An 18727-nucleotide genomic window follows, 5' to 3' on the forward strand; every position below is an offset into this window, starting at 1 on the left:
ATTCAAGTTCTAGTTCCTGTTTGTGTTTGTTTTTCTTTCCTTTTGATTTGTTTTTGTTTTTTTAATGACTTCTGCAAGCCTTTCAAGATGATTTACCAGTCATTTGTCTCAGTGTTGATATTTAATGTGAATGTTCTTGTGTCTGCATTTAACCCTTTGATAACTCCTTATTTGACTTTGAAGCAAGTGCAGGATTAGGAATTCAGTTAATTTCTATTTATTAAAGGTGGGTACATGGTGTGTATACATTCTTAAAACAATGCCTGATCTGTAATTATAAGCTTTGCTGTGGATTGTGAAGACCAGTGTATGCCAATCTTTCACTTAAAACACCTAAATCCAAAGTATGAAATCTTTTGTCAGGCCATAATAATAATGATGGATACTTTATTGATCCCCATGGGGAAATTACTTGTTTTTCTCTGCATTTGACCCATTCACTCAGTGAAGCAGTGGGCAGCCCACTAAGCAGGCGCCCGGGGAGCAGTGTGTAGGGACGGTACCTTGCTCAGGGGTACCTCAGGGTAGCCGTTAAGTGGATTCGAACCGCCGACCTTCCAATCATGGGGCGACCACTTTACCTACTGAGCTATCCCTGCCCCGTGGTCATTCACGTTGCTCATGTGTGAAAACACAGACATGAATGTCAATTTTGTCATCTTATCCTTTTTATGTTCATTAAATCAATATATATAGTGGGATGGCAAAAATGTCTCTTCATAAATTCCAAATAAACAATAAAAACATGTATTTCTTTTTCTTTGTAACCTATATATTTATTGTATAAACAAAATGCTAACTTCCAGGCACTATTTGATGAAGGAAATTGATTGAATTGAATCTCTCCTAGAATATTTTCATGTTATTTTTATTCACTGACAAGATGTCAATACATTTTATCATAGTTTGTGTCTGTGTTTTTGTAAATTTTGTATTGTAGTTTTTGTGTTTTATCTTGCTTTTCTCAAAAAGTAATTAAATAAATAAAAAGGTTATTAATAAAAACTGATGAAAATTATTGGTCATTGAGATTGTTGAGTAAGCTACATTCACACTAACACAGAGAGCATTTGTGCATTGCACTGTAAATTCATGAACTTGTCTCGTGACAAATGCACTGAGGTTGAGTTACAACCAAAACCCTAAACTCAGACTTAGTAAAACATACACGTCACACACAAAGTTGCTTCATCTTGTGCTGAGAAACTTGATAACTGAACCAGTATTGATCAATGTGAAATGGCTTGTTGGGGTTAGTCAGAATTTGCAAATGATAACTTAATAAACACTGCCTTTTGTTTTCATTTTAGAAAGGAAAACACATTTAGAGTTTTTATATTATGGTTTAAATATTTAAGTCGTATTCATTGAAAATAAGAAAATACTTCACTGGGGCTATTAAAATGAGCCCATTGTTGAAGCGGGTGGGCCCTGGCCTTAGGCCCACTCTCTCTTCTTCAGTGTTAGCTTTAATTCCAGTGTTTTCCCCTGGTTCCCCTCAGCATTCTCACCTGGTTTAATGGCTGCCATCTGTGTTATTTCCCAGTGATCTATCAGTGTATGACTAGACCTGGCCTGTTGTTTTTTAAATGTGGTGTGTGTATGCATTCTGGCTCGTGTTCGTCCTTGTGCTGCTCTATTCACATTTTGGATATGTTCTCTGTTTCCTAGTGTTTACCTACCTGCTTTGCCTACCTTGTCATGTTTTTTGGACTCTTGTTAGCTTTTCTACTTTGGGACTTTACAGTCAGTTATTAAAAGCCCCCTGCACCCTCCACCTTCAATATATAATTATATCATCAAATAGTGACACACTATGCCTTTCCTGAAACAAGAAGAAGAAGCAGATCACTGTACTCTATTATCACCAATATGTTTAATTGCTCAGCAGTATTGAGGAGACAAAGCCCACTTAGTTGAGATTCCATGAATACATTAAAAGTTCAACAAGCTTCTGTTTTACATAACTTTGCACAAACAAACAAACAAACAAAAAAACAAAAAAAGATTTTAGGAAAAAAGAGAATGGATTCAATATTCCAGCCATGTCATTAGAACTCTCAGACTTCATACACACCCCCATAAAGTATCCAGGGCAATTACAGGATGCTGTTATTTCACGCCTATGCAGCATAAAGTGGCAAGGGCTTCATCTAGACCTTGTGGGACCCCCTCCAGCTTTTCATTACAGCCTCTCAAGCCACTAATGGCTACCCCGGGAGTGTTTCCGAACTGCAGTCAAAAGTTAAAGAATTGGAACAGTAATCTCAACCTATTTCTTTACTTGACTCACTGAAATATGCATCAACAAAGTGATTATAGCACAAAACGTGAGAAGCTTGTGATTAGTGCATGGGTAAGTTGTTGTTCTTCGTGTCGGTATAAATATTTATGTCAACAAAGCGCATTACGTTCTGCTCACTGATCCTAAACTGGAAATACAAAAATGTTGGCTAGAACAAGACTGGTAATAGTGTGTAATAATCACAATTTCATTTTAAATAATAATAGGGTTACAAACTGGGTGATGAAATAGGGCACACTTCAGCATATAAGAGGGCTCAAATACTGACCAAGACTTGCTGCTTGAATCCACACAAGCAAACAGTTTTTTACAGCTACCTTTCAGAGTTTAATTAGTGCATGACTGAGACAAGATAACACAGATTTTGTGTATTGTGTAAAAAGCAGTAAGAATTTAATAGCAGTCTAATAGCAATGGATATTTTCAAACTGAAACACATGAATAAGCATATAAATAAATATACTCCCATGCTGAGATATACTGTACTTAAACACAAATAGAACAAAGTAACAAAGCAAAAACACATTTAAATCCAATCAAACACCCACCACGATGCACTGAAGTGCACAGAGTTGCAGGTAACGTGATGTTGCCATTTTACCCCTGTTTGTATGTGTGTGTATGTGTCCTAATCAGAAGAGCCCCATAAACTTCTCATTGTCTCAGTGGGTGTATTCTAACACCAGATGTGCTTCCTTATTTCATTTTCCATCCACCACTTTGTACCTCCCAGTGAACTCAAATATTTCCAGAATAGGTTTCTTTTTCTTTCATAAAAGTATCTACTAGTAATTAAATAAATAGGGAAGGGATAGGGTTATCAAGTCTTCGCAAAGTATCTAGGAGCTGCATGTTTCTTTTAACACTGAAAGATGTAATTCTACTTATACTCTAAATTGGATAGTGGATAAAAGTTGTTTTGATCCCCAACTTTTTACAATTTAATCACAATGGCAGTGACTCTATTTAACTTGAAAGGCAGTAAAAGGAGACATTCTAAAGAAATGAGCAGAGAAATATAATTGTAGATATTTTCATTCAAAGCATTACTGAATCCTTCCATATAACGTAGTACTGACGTTACCATCAAAAGCAGTAAAAGACCATTTCTTGTCCGGCTCACATGTTATCTGTTCTAAGGCACATTGTTTTTGCTGTACCAGGGGAGGTGAACCTGTCTAATTTCCTGCCTTCTTTTTCAGAGAAACCACAACATCAAATGCTGTATGAAGTGAGGCTTTTACACTATTAACAATTTAATTCGCTTCAGTTTTATTTATATAGTGCCAAATTACAACAACAGTTGCCCTAAATGGGCTTTTTTATTGTACCCTACAATAATACAAAATAACCATGCTCTAGAGAGTAAAACTTAGATCCTCTGCATTGTTTTGGCACATGGTGTTATGTGAAAATAATACTGAAGTGTCCTTTACTTAAATTTAGTTAGAGCACTTTTAGATATACATCTACTGTAATGACATTTCCCCCCTAGTGCTATGAAGTCAATTTTTGTACATTTAAATTTAAATAATTGAGAAATTGTCAGACAAAAGAGAGTTTTGAGGATAATGTATTAAATACAGAGTTTTTATGTGTCAAGACAAACTCAAGAATGTGATTAAAAAAGATTCATTTACATTTTGAGAGAAACCCATTCACATTCATCCCAACAATGAATTAAATGTACTGTAGTATTGAGGCTGTCGTGTTCAACATCAGCATGGATGTTAAAGTCACACACAATAACTGAACTGAACACTAAATCCAATAAAATAACTGTGAAACAAGATTAAAAGTGAGTTAGGGACAGCCAGATAATACATTAAATAACAACAAATAAAAATTTGTTATGTTATTTCTAGTTAGGGTGTAGAAGACTGAGTCTTCTACACCCTAACTTAGGGTGACCATATTTTGATTTCCAAAAAAGAGAACATTTGGCCAAGTCTTGAAGAACTTTAATAATACTGTTTGCTTAAAGAAGATTTTAACATATTTAAACGATGCCTTCTCTGTGCGGTTAATGAATGGTGAAACAAAAATGTCATAGTCTTTTACAAGTCACAAACCCGGACATTTTCTTCAATCTCGAAAATCCCCCCGGGTGCCCTGGACAGAACGTGAAAAGTGGACATGTCTGGGGAAAAGAGGACTGTTGGTCACCCTACCCTAACTGGAAATAAGGCTTTGGGTGATTGCTAAGGTAGCATGAAAGATTGCTGCCAGTCCTACTGGCTTGGGCATTGAGGATTCTAACATTAGGAACCTCATGAAGAGTGGGAAGGGGCAGACTCAAGTTTGAATCTTCATGGGGAGAATCTGTAAGTTGAGAAGACAGTATTTCTGAAGGCAATCCTGTTTTTTTGGACACTTGATGGTTGAAGGTAATGTAATGGTTGAAGGACAACATGCAGCCACATGTCATTATTGGTCAGAGTATCAACGAAAACTACACAGCCTGACATTGTTTTTGCAAAGGTGCGCATGGTTTTAATTTTAATGATTACTGCCAGCATCAAGTACAATCTTATTTGATCTACAGTCATCTTTAGCCAACCATTTTAAATGGGATTCATCATTGTCTGCTCTTGTTTAACTAAAGTAGTTTCATGAGTATGAAATCACCAAGATCCACAGTTTTTTCTTCACCGACCAAGTCACCAAGACTGTAAGACTGATTAGAAACATAAATAGGTCAGTGGTGATGTACCAAGAGCTTATTTGTTTTTCTAGATTATTTGTTTTATATTTTTTCTAGTTTCCTAGTTTTTTTTTTCAACAGCAGAGGGCTGTGCTTCCAACTCACAAAACCTAGCCTACAAAACTATGGAAAGTCTGCATTTATAACAGGTACCATCATCCTTGAAGGGGACTAAGGAGTAGCTAAACATTTGAAACAGCTGGAAAGCTTAAAGCCATTGCTAATGCTGTTAGTAGCTAACCTAAAAGTTAAGCAGGTGGACCCAGTAAAGCTTCATGAATAAACACTGCATCTACAGTTTGCAGCTGATTAAGCAGAATACATGCACGATGCATGTGCCTTTTACAGTTGACTAACAGCAGTTTTATTGCTTCATTATCTGCTATGATTGGATCTGTCTCTGATTGGAGATGTGTGAAACCTTTTCCTGATTTTATGGTCTGAATTTTAATCAGTAAATATAATTCCTGTGAATGAAAAGACTAAAACTGTAGGACGGGTTGTGTGTCTGTCATGTTGTTTTGTCAAACACAGAGTGACAGAGAACTGTTCCCACTTCTTCTCATACCAAAGGGAAATTTCTTTTAATATCCTACATTGCACAACTCCAGGCTCTGTCTGTAATCTGAATCATCTAGAGTAAGCCGATGTGAACACACAGGGTATAAGAATTAACTGAACCAGATTTTTATCAGAACACCCAATGTGAAGTCATTAGTGCACAAAATGAGGTTTGCAATGAAACAGTTTATTAAATATCACAAACAGCCACATTTTATGTTAAATTTGTATCAGATTGCACATATAGACCTCGAACAGATGGCAGCTGCAAAATGCAAATCAGATTCATGTCTCTGAATTCCGAGCTTACATTGGCATTACACGGGCTGGGCAAACGCAGAACCATATGTAGAAGGACAGATGAGATGACAAGATGGTGAGAAGACCCCTTTCTCTCTGTCTGAATACTTTAACCTTCCTCTCTCGCTGGAGTCATACTCTTCTTGCTTTTTTGTTTTAACCAACATTGATGATAAGAACCAGCAACATCACACCATTGGAGCATTTTAGGTTTTGTCACATGTTCTTAGTTCTCTATGTGAATATATGTGGAATGGATATGTAAGCTGAAACTATAAAATACCACTATTGTGTGTTTATGTCTGTATGTTTGTGTGTGTGCATGGAAATGTATGTTTCATTTACATGAATGCTTGTACTTAAAATGTGGATGTGTTTCAGTGTGTTATCATATTTAGCAAAGGTACATGTGTCACTTTAAGCCCAATTTTGATTCAGGTGCAAAATAAGAGTAATGTATTTCTACTGTTAGCCAAGCTTGATTTTGCAGGTATGACACAGAAGGATGCACTACTGTGAAAAAGCATCATGAGCATTCACACTTAGGGACTCACACAAGCATGAGCAGAGAACAAATCAGACAGAAATTTAGCCACACACACACACTAACCAAAATGTAAATAGCTGGACAATTACCAGCAGACTCTTCCGTGGCTAGAGGCTTCATGAGAAAGTCTGTATATAAACATAAGCAAAAACAAACAACAGAACTCACATATGTCAGTCTCTCTCTTTCTTTCAAACACACACACACACCATCTGCTTTCAGCCCCTAACCAGCTCTTAAGTATCCATGTCTTTCTAGGAACACATCCCATTAGTTTCCGGAGAGACACAGCCTTAGTGTGTATGTCTGTGTGTGTGTGTTTTAAGAGTGCAAGCAAGTGAGAGCATTAGCACTGTGTTACAGCGATAATGGCATTGTGTTAAGGCCATAACAGCGTCTCGGTTGCATACCCAGTCATGCTATGTGCCAGCCACTGTTGGAAACTATTTGGTTCTGGGACACGGGGAGAAGCCATTACCGAATCCCCTTAGTCAAATATGGACAAGCAGCAGCATGGTAGAATAGAGGAAAATACCCCCAAGGCTCAATTTATTCTTTCAGACACATTCAGGGTTTGGTCAGATTATTAGTTATGTGTTAAAACCAGGTTTTGTTTTTTTGTTGTTTTTTTTCCCAGAGCTGACATTTTAGCCTCCTATATTTTACCCAAGAGCAACAGATAACCTTTTTAGCATTTAATCTCATTGGATCAAACATTCAATTCAATTCAGTTTTATTTATATAGCATCAAATCACATGAAAATAAAGACACTACAACAATACAGAGAAAACCCCAACAATAAGATGACTCTCTATGATCAAGCTCTTTGGCGACAGTGGGAAGGAAAAACTCCCTTTAAACCAGAGGAAACCTCCAGCAGAACCAGAGTGAATGCTGTGAATATAATTATCTACTAAATCAACACAGAGTGTGCTTTGGACAAAGCACGTGAAGATTACACAATGAAATAAGACGTTATATATAAGTTTTTTCATTAAATTGGCTACGCAGATAAGCTCAATGTAAACACACTGTTAAAGAGAACAAGGGACTGGTTGGTGTCAAGAATAAAACAAGTAAAAGAACAAGAAATTAACCAATTTTTCTTGTTCAAAATTTTAGTCACCTGCATGGTTGTGAAGCAAAACTGCAGAGCCGTGACATAATCTGTTTTCAGTCACTAATGGATCTGAAGGACAGATTGTCATATTTTTAAATTCCATCACTCTCTATTTTTTTACCTCTTCATTCACTCCTTCCCGCCTCACTCTATTCAGACAGGTGACACGTGACAGGTTTAATCAGTTGTTGTGTGTCTGTTTCAGCGTGTGGCCTTCCTGAATGCGAGTTGATAAAAATCACTTGCATAAAGTGGTACTCCTGTTTTGTCGTTGTTAACATACCTGCATGAGTCAGCCTGGTCTAGTTCATTCAAATCACTGTCTATATATGTGTTCCACGAGTTATCTGTGCATTTGTTTGTATATTTATGTAGGCACGTGTAGGCATGTGTCTATGAAAGTAAAGATGGAAAAAATAAATGAATAAATTCTTGAGCAACATAGTGCTATGATTACAACAGACACAGAATATAACACACATTGGACTGAGACACCAAACTATCCAGCTTGTCTAAAAATTATATCTTAATTAAGCATGTAAATCTCTTTATGTAAGATTACCCCACAAGTGTCTTATGATGGCAAACTGTGCTCTGTGATAATGTTGTGTTTGTGTGCTTGTTTCCTCAAATTACTGTGAACCGTAATATTGGCTCTAAAATAAACAATGGAAACCTTTTTTTGCAGCAGCATTCAATCCACAGCTTCTGAAAGTATTTTCAGATTAAAGGGTGGCTCACATTGTTTTGGAGCTCTGATCCCAATCCTTTGTAAAATTTAATGACAAGTAACCAACATAAAAGGCTTTTCCTGTCCTTAAGTGCTGATAGTACAGCTCCAGGCACATTTTGTAGAAGGCCCTCTTTTGCTCAACAGTGAAGAAGAAAAAAACAAAAAAGAAGAACAATGAAATGATTAAATAAGAGTGGAAAAAAGTGTTTGTATGCATTTACATGACTGTGAGGGTTTTTAACTGGGTCCAAGGAGGTTTGGCATGCAAAGAAAAAAAAGGCTTTTGGTTTGCTGTTTGCTGTTCTTAAAAAACAATACCTCTCTTGTTGTTTCTCTCAACAAAACAATACAAACAATACAACAATCTTCACAAGAAACTTGGCCATACCCAACAATTGGAGGTCCAACACAGATTTACGTAACCTCTGTCAGTATAAATAAAAATTAGTAGTTTCCTGAGTCATAAGGGTTTCAAGGATCAGTGGAAATTATTAGCAGCATCTAGCATCCCGTTCTGAAAGGACATGGACTTCTAAGTTTTTTATTTTTCTAAAAGTTACTGGGCGAGCAACTGAATTTTTTAACAACCAGAATTTTTTATTTTATTTTTCTTTATTCACCAAAACAATCCTTCACAGTCCAAAAGCAGTCTTCACAAATGGTTAGTATGTCCAAGAAACTTGGACATATTCGAAATATGGATGTCGAACACAGATTTTTGTCACCACTCTCAGATAGCAATTAGAAGAGTTTCCTGAGTCGTGAGGGTTTTAAGAATCTGTGAATGGAAATAATTAGTCACTTTGAGTATGCTGTTGTGAAAAGACGTGGCATCCTACCCGTGGTACCCCATAAGCTTTTGTTTTTCCTAACAGTTATATTGGAGCCTTTCTTGAGTAGCTGAAACTGTAACAATCAGGCTTATTGTGAAAGATCTACCATTGTCACATTATCAGAGAGAGTAAGGAAACGTGAAAAGATAGAATGATGGAAACCAAACGAATGAACAAGAATGAACGGCAACAGGCATTCACTTGAGAGAGAGAGGTACAGTTATCTGTAATCTGGAGTTATCCTCATATTAACATGTAAAGCAGGGGATAAAGTAAAAAGATAAAGGAATGAAAACAAATTTAAGGGGTTGTTTGCAGGAGATGGAATAAATGCAAGGGCAGACAGAATAAAAAGCCCCACATTAACCTCTGCAAGAAAATGGGTGGGTTGGCACACAGCACATTTGGATGTTACTGTCATATTAAGAATTCTATCTGTAATTTTTCCTCATTAATAAATCACTATGAAATTAGGGCGAGTGACACATTAAAGCATCGGAAAACTGTCTGTATTTGCAACTTTACCCTTTAGGATCATTGTTGGCTCTTTGAGCCTCTTTTGGAGGTTTCTGTGTACAATTTCTATTTTTCCACTGCCTGTTAACTCACTGGCAGTTTGTATCAGAAGCAACTAAGAACACTGAATTTCAGAAAATTCAAATTAAAAGTATTCAAGCAGTTAGTAGCAAATTGGCAAAAACACAGTATACTTATAGAAAACCCTGCACCAACACAGGGGAAAACAAACAACGTGGAATAGCAGAGGAAAATGAGTGAATAAACAACAGATTTGATGACAAAGTGAAGTAAATCTTAGTTGAAAGATTCAAACCTGCACATTATCTTGCATATTTTAAGGGTGAGTAACCACAGCTCTGAGAGTGGTACCCAGTCACATAAGCAGACAACAATGAGATGATGAGAGAGCCTGAAAATGAAAGAAATGTTTGAAAATGTCAAGTAGGAGAAAAGCAACAGTACCGAGAGGGGAAGTTAATTCTATCAGCTAGAACTAAAGCCATACATTAGCCTTTCTAGTGGAAGGGTGAGTAAGCAAAGACAAGCTATGAATAGGAATCACAATAATTGTGCAATTGTGTTAGTATATATATGAACTGAGATATGCATTTTAAGCAGGGATGAGTAAGAGAACGATCAAAAGGGTCACCAGTGACTGTTTCACAGATGGCTGTACAAACATTTCTAAAGCACAGCAACTTCCAACTTCTGCTGACATTGGAAGTAGAATTTGCCAGCAGCAGCAAAATGGCTTCATTACTTTTTGTTTAATATTGTTGTGCAGACACACACTTAACAGATACTTTATTAGGTACTTCTTGCTAATACTAGATTGGTTCCCCCTTTTCCTTCTTAGCCTAGATTCAACAAGGTACTGGAAATATTCCTTAGAGATTTTGGTCCATCGTGGCAAGATAGCGTCACACAGTTTTGGCCAATTTGTTGGGTTCACATCTCCCTGTCCACCACATCCCTAAAGCTTCATTGGACTGAGATCTGGTCACTGTAGAAGCCTTTGAGTTAAGAAAAAAAAAAACAGGTTGAGATGATTTGAGCTTTGTGACATGGTGCATTATTCTGCTCGATGCAGCCATCAGAAGATGGTCAGGAAGCAACAATATTCAGGTAGACTGTGGAGATTAAGTTGTGCTCACTTGGTAGTAAGTGCCCAAAGTGTGCCAAGAAAACACACTTTGGGCAAACCATTAAGCTACCTACAGCATCCCAGAATGTTAATACAAGGCGAGATGAATCCGTGCTTTCATGTTGTTTACGCCAAATTGGAGCAGAAATCAAGTTTCATCAGACTAGACAATGTTTTTCCAGTCTTCTACAGTTTGCAATGGCTCATGCAAAATGTAGAAAGCTGGGAAAACATTGTCTGTATCCTGTTCTTAGCTCATAGGAGTGTTACACAGTCTGTCCTTCTCCCATTCTGTAATCCATCTGTTTCAAAGTTTGATGTGTTGTGCATCCACAAGATGCACTTCTGCATATCTTATGTGGTATTTGGTAAAGTGTGATTATTCAAGTTCCTGTAGCTTTCTTATCAGCTCTGACCATTCTCCTCTGGTCTTTTGCTGCATTTCATTTTTGTGTAGAAAATGGACACTTATTGAATATTTTCTTTTTTGTTTTTGAAGCTGTTCTCTGTAAACCCTAGAGATGGTTGTGTGGGAAAATCCACAAATCAGGAGATACTGAAATACTCTGACCAGCCTGTCTGGCCATGGCTCGTTCAAAGTCACTTAAAAATCTTTTTTCCCCATTCTGATGATTGTTTTATCTTGACCATATCTATATGCCTAGATTTATTGAACTGGTGACATGTGACTGGCAGATTAGATATTTGAGTTAATGAGCACCTGAATAGATGTACCTAATGTTAGGTTTTGTATTGTTGATTGTCGTTTATGCTTAGAAATATCTACTTATAAATGCTTAGAGTTTTATAATTCGTTGTAGATTGGTAGAGGTTTGATCCTTGATAGCCTGCAAACTTTGTGTGCATTGGAGAGCACTCTGGGAGCATGGGAGAGGTCGTACCTTCTCTTATTGTTTTATGGTAGGATAAACTCTAAGTGCCTTTGGTTTGAATGAACTGCTGGACTTCCAGACCAGCAGGTTTAGGGAAGTCATTTATGGGGTCACACTCTGACCCCCCCCCCCCCCCCCCACCACACACACACACACACACACACTTACACAACGCACATGAAAGGTACTCTTTGTTTGTATGTAGACGTCATATGTTAATGAAGCTATGTATATTCATGTAACCTCAATAAAAGAGCAGTGTTACGGGGGAGCGGACGAGAGCAACTGGGGTCAAGTGAAGGAATGGCGTTTGTCCGGTTCTCTCCCGTGCACGAGAAACATGAAGAACTTTGCCTACTTCGTGTCTTGCTTGCTGTGTAATTATATTGTCTTCAACGTTCCAGCGAATAGGTTCAAGCTACAAACCTATCACCTAATATGGCCAGTGCTAGTGCAAGTCTGTTGTTCAGCATGAACATGCACAGCTAATATATTTTTACTTTTCTTTTCTTTTTTACATTTTGCTATACTTTCCACATTGATGAAGGCTGTATATAGTGACATATGAAATACACAAAAATGTGTGATCATTAAAATAACCTTATTTTGTTTAGATCTACTTTCACATTGAGGTGGGAAAAGAAATTTCAAATGCAATCGTTGTTTTCAAAAGGAAACAATATATCAGTGGGGCAACATTTTAATAAATAATGATGAAGAAAGAAAGTGTACTTTATTGGTCCCCGTGGGGAAAATCCCTCTCTGCATTTAACCCATTCACTCAGTGAAGCAGTGGGCAGCCACTGGGCGCCCGGGGAGCAGTGTGTAGGGACGGTACCTTGCTCAGGGGTACCTCAGGGTGGCTGTTCAGGGGAATCGAACCCCCGACCTTCCGATCATGGGGCCACCACTCTACCTACTGAGCTCAGACGGTAGCCAAGACTTGCCTAACCTTTAATATCCATTCAGAGTACACATGAAGCCATAGAAGAAAGAGGAAAGAATACAAAGTGCTGTTATTATGTGAAACAGAACAGAGAAAGTGATTCAGGCATGTGATGCTGGTAGGGGGGGGTCTGGCTGGATGAGGGGGTTGTGTAGACAGAATCTTAGAGAGATGAAGGGATCAAAAAGAAAGCTGGAGAGAAAAAACAAGCAAGATTTCTGGTTAGCTGCTGTCATGAGTCAGACAAGATGCAGCCTAAAAGGGATTATAGGAAGTTTGACAACAAAGTGTGCCTTAAGACCAGAGTGTAGGAAAAAACACAGGAGCTTAATTGGGAAGACAGACAGCAAGTCATGCAGAGAAAACTCACATTCATTCAACACTCGCACATGCACATGGCACCTTAAAACTCGGCAATAGCTGCCGTTAAAGCATATATTTCTTCATTCATCTCAGAAAGTAACACATTAAGCTGACATTTAGCTGACTTTTCAACAAAAGACACTGACAAGGAATGTGAAATCACTGAGCATGACTTTTCAGAAGACTAAAAATCAACTTTAAAAGTGCAGCACCACAAAATCTACACATACTGATATTCACATAAACCCACGCTCATAAATATATATGGATAATAAAAACAAGAGATTCTTATTTCTGCAAAGAGTATCGTGCTCCCTGTGACTGAAAGAGAGCATTTTCGTTCTCTTTTAGTAGACGGATAAAAACCAAAGACAAATCCTTTCAAATTACTAACACCTTTTTTGGCATTTCTTTCTCTCCTTTTCTTCATTTTACATATTAAACTTGCTGCTGTCTACACCTTTGTCATTAGCTTCTGTCTCTCCTTCTTAACGTTAACAAATTCTTCCAGTCAGAAGGTTCTTCTCCTGCTTTTGACGATCTCCTGCATCTTGTTTTTCACTACTTCTAGTTATCCTTCTATCGCTTCCTTTGACTACTCTCCAAGTTCAGCTGTGGTCATTTCCAGTTGTGTCAGTTTTACTTGTGACACTCTCACTGTCTATTTGTAGACACTGGAGTTATTATCCTCTGCCTTATCAAGGTTCTGACCAACAAATGCTGCTTTGATTAAGCAAAGGAAGGATTTTTGTCCCCCCAAAATCTAACATGTAGTAGAAAATTAAAGAGGAAACAGAGAGTATTCAGGACTATGCTAAATATAAATGTTTTAGAAGTTTATATCAAAATAATAAGTTTGCTGTTGCAGTCACTTGGGATTCTGGCAGTGTAACAGAAATCTCCTCCATCTAGACTTTCTGCTTTGTAACACTTCATTTTATCAATGTTAATAATGATGTTTTGTTAATTCTGCTGCTTATGGTTTCACTCTGTCTTATACAGCCCCTGTTTTCTTCCTTAATTCAAGCCCTCTTCCCTCTGTCTTTTCCAGCTATTCACAGTGGCAGAGCAGTGCTAAGATTTGTTAGACATTTTAAACTGTTACATAAGACTGCAGCTCAACCAGACTCTGCATACTGTACAACGTCTAGTGTGTATGCATGATCATGTGTGACATAATCAGTTTGAATATAAACATTTCTGCCATGAGCTAAGAGCAAACTTATGATTGGTCATTTAAGAACAAATATTCAGGAGTTTATGATCAGTATGGATACCTGCTGATTTATTATAGGTTTTATGTTAAAAGCCTCAATGTGATTCTGAAGGTTTTATGGAAAAATATTGGATTTAACAAGTGAATTTTCCCAGTCTATGTATATCATTTCTTTATAATTATCATTTGTGTCATGTTCTATTGCTTTGATTTCCAGACAAAAACTATCCATTTTGCTCAAATAAGTGAAATACACGGAAATACACATCTCAAAAATAATGAGTGAGTTTTTCACAAATGTACCTTTATACTTGTAACCGAGTATTTTTTATTTTGTTTTTACCTTAGTTATTATGTTCCTAGTTTTGACTTAGATTTTATCAAAAATTCCAGCATCACAGGCTGTTTTGGGGAGCTTTCTGGTTGTTTTTGCCAATACTCAAATTACAGTTGCAATCTGTAAAAACAATATGTGAAACTCTTCACAACATTTTGTTACATGTGCTCAAACAGAAGAACATAAAATAGCACAAAATATGTTTTATTCCTCTCATAGTCAATATTGGTATAAATAAAGGAGAAAATCTCATTAAAAAAATAATAATATCAAGATAAAGTAAGTCAATAAGATAAAAATGACACAAAGATGTCATTGTTATTTATTTCCATTTGCTGATGTTTTAGCATATTTATGAAATAATTAAATAAAAGTATCTACTTTTTGAACAATTACAAGTGGTATGAGTCTTTGTGACAAATATGATGATGATGTTCTTTCTCAGTTGTATAGTTTTAAGCTTAAAAGTATTTATTTTTTTATTTTAGAGTGGGGAAATGTTTAACTGAAACTATGCTGTATTAACTTGCTTCAATCTGCCAATCTTTCATTTACAGTTACTGACATGTTGACAAACAAAAGAAAACACGATTTCACTAACAGTGACAGCGTGAATGGTAAATTGACTGGTTAAATTACTTTCTACTCTAACTGAGCCCTCAAAGTTCTTTTTTACTACAACCCTCATTCACCTAATCACACGTTCATGCAAGCAGGGGTTTTTTTTGTACCTACAGTAAGGGCTTTGTCTAACATTAGCACATACACTCAGACTCCGATGGATGCATCGGGGACGACTGGCTGCTCCAGTTGGGAGGCAACCTGATCTATTTCCTGAGCCACAGCTGCTCCGATAGAGTGATATGTCTTTTCTCCTATAACTAACTTTGGTAGTGTTACTTTCAGTCAGTAGCTGTTGTAGAATATATTAACAGCCAAATTTCACTAACATGAGCAAATTAGCTTCATCTCACTTGTACTGGGTGGAGTGGAAAGACATGAATTTATAAAAGAAGTTGATTTTAAAAATGACCAGCATTCTACCAAGACCGTGAAAATGGATTCTTGCATGTCTTGTATGCTCCACCAACATTGCACACATGCTTCAGCATAATTAAATTTACAGTAGTAAACACCTGTTGTAAAGGGTTCTGCTAATAAAGAAAATCTGGCCTCGTGAATTATTATTAATAAGAGGTTTATAATTTGCAAGGATGCGCATTTTAATAGTTAAAATGGAGGCATCTGAACTTAACACATTTTGGTATTTTGCAGACTAGGAATAGGATCTAAACAGTACTGGTATCTTAGTGTCTTTTCACACAGAATAATGTCAAGTGTTTAAGTTTGAAATGATGAAATGATACTAAAAAAATGAAGATGGCAAAAAAATGTATGCAGCTGAATCAGCTACATGCACATTTATGTCATTTTATGTTAATTTGAGCCTCTTTGCGAATGTCTGATGATAAACTGCGTTAGAAGTCGAGAGCGTGCTGCCTATATGCAGCAGCAAGTGGGAGATCAAGCGAACACAGTAAGAAGGAATAATCATTCCGAAAGCAGCTCACATCTACACAGATCATGACATGGCAGGCATTAATGATTCAGTGGGAGACAAAAGAAAAGGGTGAACAAGGGAGATAGACAGAAAAGATGCCAGGTGGAGGGAAAAGGACAAAGAAAAGAGAAAGGGGGTTGATAGAAAAAGCAGAGTTAAGGAAGGAAAAAGATGAAGAAGAGGGGTGAGAGGCTGATGGGAAATAAAGTGGCAGAGGAAAAGAGGAAGCCTTAGAGACTTTTTTTCTCCCCTTCTCAGCTCCGAGCCATTTTGGTTGGTTCACTTGTGTTATATTTTAGGAAAGCGTGACGAGACAGAATGTGAGAGTAGAGAAAATGCTGTTTGACATTACAGCAGCCTGAACACCAGTTTGGGCATTTAACACCTCATTTTCCAATATTTTCTGTGGCTGCGCCTGTATTTTTTTAGGTATTTAGAACAATTGTGGTGATTTCTCCTGCAAGAGTGTTGAAATCAAATGAATATGGTAGAAGAAACTAACTAAGAACAAGACAGACAGACAGACAGACAGACAGACAGATAGATAGATAGATAGATAGTCCAGCATGTCCAAATTAACACTGTCGGATTTGATTTCAACACTATTAAAGTGTCTATATGGGTCCACACCAGAGAGTGTTAATTTAACTCTTTTTGGAGAGTTGGTACGTTAACTCTGATTTAGTGTTAAACACCAAATCTGTCTGGAGTTGATAATATAACACTTGGTGTTAAGAGATTATATATTAACTCTCAAAAGAGTATTTTAGTTTAACTACGTAAGAGTTATCTTCTAATTAATTCTAAACAGCGGGAATTTTACTGTTCTGAACTTCTAGAAATTTCTTTTGGAAATAAACATTTACTAAAAAGACGCAATGGTTTTTGAAAAACATTTATTCTGAACTGTGCACCACAATTTCAAAACATTTTCTGAAAGATGTAACAGTGTACATGTTCTCACTTTCATTAGAATTTTGTTTATCAAAAGGTCTGACATAGGTGAGCTGGTAAATGCAAATAACAGCATTCTCATCACTTATTTCTTCAATACAATATGCATGTCCTTCATTCATCCCTTTGTGGAACTTCAACGCACTTCTGCTCTCCCCCATATTCCATCTTCACAAGCATATCCTATGTGGAGATTGAATAAAAATTAGTTGACACTAATTAATGCCACAAATAATCCAGTAAACAATTGCAGCACAGTAAAAAAAAAAAAAGGAATCCTCTTTGAGCCATTACTTGTGTAAAGTATTTTCCCAAAAGACAAGGACGCAGGCAACAGGTAATACTGAACTAAATGTAAAACCTCAACCTTTTTCATTTTTACCTAAACCGTGTGCACAAAACTCTGGAGGGATCTAAATGCTAACGTAGAATCCAATCAGGACGTCTGCTACTGCTGTTTGCTCGTTTTTTATTTTTATTTTTATGGGAAATCGTTTTCAGGCTTCAAGTAGCACCATTATACACACATTCTAGACATTGTTTTAGGTGTATTTGACCAAAGGTTTGACTGAAAATTCACATGCAAGCTTTTTTTCAAGGCTGTGGTATTTGCCTGCAAACAATACCTTTCAGCTAGCTAAAACAGAATATTATGCTATCAGCGAGCAACATGGCTAATGCCTTTCACACAGCTTTGTCTCAACTCCAAAGAGCCACAGAAGTAAAAGCTAATAACAATTGAAACAATCTTTGAAAAAATGACTTACCAAGCATGGCAAACAACTCAAATATGTAGAGCAAAATGTTCTGAAACGGCTTCACTTCAGCTTCGATTGGAGCCTATGGTGCTGGGGGCGGAGTCTGTGAATTTACTCTATTGGTGTCATAGCCCCTCTAGGAGTTCAGAGTTAAGAGGTCAAGAGTTAATGTTTCCATTGTAACACCTCCAGATTTGAAATAGAAACACTCATTTTAACACTCGATTTTAACTACTATCATTTTACACCTCAGAGTTACATTAAAAGAATGTGACTCTACTTAGAGTAAAATTAACTCTACTTTTGCAAGAAGACTATTAACATCAAAACATTTAACACTTTTGAATTTGCTGTGTAGATAGATAGATAGATAGATAGTAGGGGTGCAATGATACTCGTATCGATATTGAACCGTTCGATACAGTGCTTTCGGTTCAGTACGCATATGTATTGAACAATACAAAATTTTTTATTTATTTGATCAACTTTTCTTCTGACGATGCTGTCTGTGTTGAGCGCTCAGTGGATCTGCGTTCGACTACTGTGCCTAGGCTGCACTGTCAAGCGCAGATCCACTGAGCGCAGCGTAAGCTAGCAAGACAGAAGCTAAGCTTATTGCAACATGGCAAACTGAACCTCCCCCACCCTCATTCAGATCTGGCCTTTGGAGCTATTTTGGTCTTCATGTGAAGTATGACCCTGAAGGTAAGCGCGCCATGGACAAAAGTAAAGCAGTATGTCGGATGTGCCACGCAATGCTCAATTACATGGGTGGGAACTACTGCGTTAGCACAGTTTGCTCGTTAACGTGTTGACGCCGTCTAGCCCCACGCACGGGGCGATCCGCGGTAGCTTGTTAAAGGAGATTTGCCGCGTTATGGCATTAACGTCATTTCAACGAGATTAACGCTGACAGCACTAGTGGGAACACA

At 37.2% G+C, this 18727-nt stretch overlaps 1 protein-coding gene and 1 long non-coding RNA gene across 2 annotated transcripts in view; both read right to left on the reverse strand.

Annotated features, from left to right (window-relative positions):
* The window catches only part of LOC113023928 (zeta-sarcoglycan-like), a 384596-nt gene that overhangs the window by 247341 nt on the left and 118528 nt on the right, over window positions 1–18727 (reverse strand). The window lies entirely within an intron of this gene.
* Window positions 16963–18005, reverse strand: LOC145429399 (uncharacterized). The gene is made up of 2 exons (XR_013909632.1): window positions 17805–18005; window positions 16963–17220 (listed from the first exon to the last, which is right to left on the reverse strand). It is a non-coding gene; the product is annotated as an uncharacterized LOC145429399 (long non-coding RNA).

This window comes from Astatotilapia calliptera, chromosome 6 (assembly GCF_964374335.1).
Source record: "Astatotilapia calliptera chromosome 6, fAstCal68.1, whole genome shotgun sequence".
Lineage (NCBI taxonomy): Eukaryota > Metazoa > Chordata > Actinopteri > Cichliformes > Cichlidae > Astatotilapia > Astatotilapia calliptera.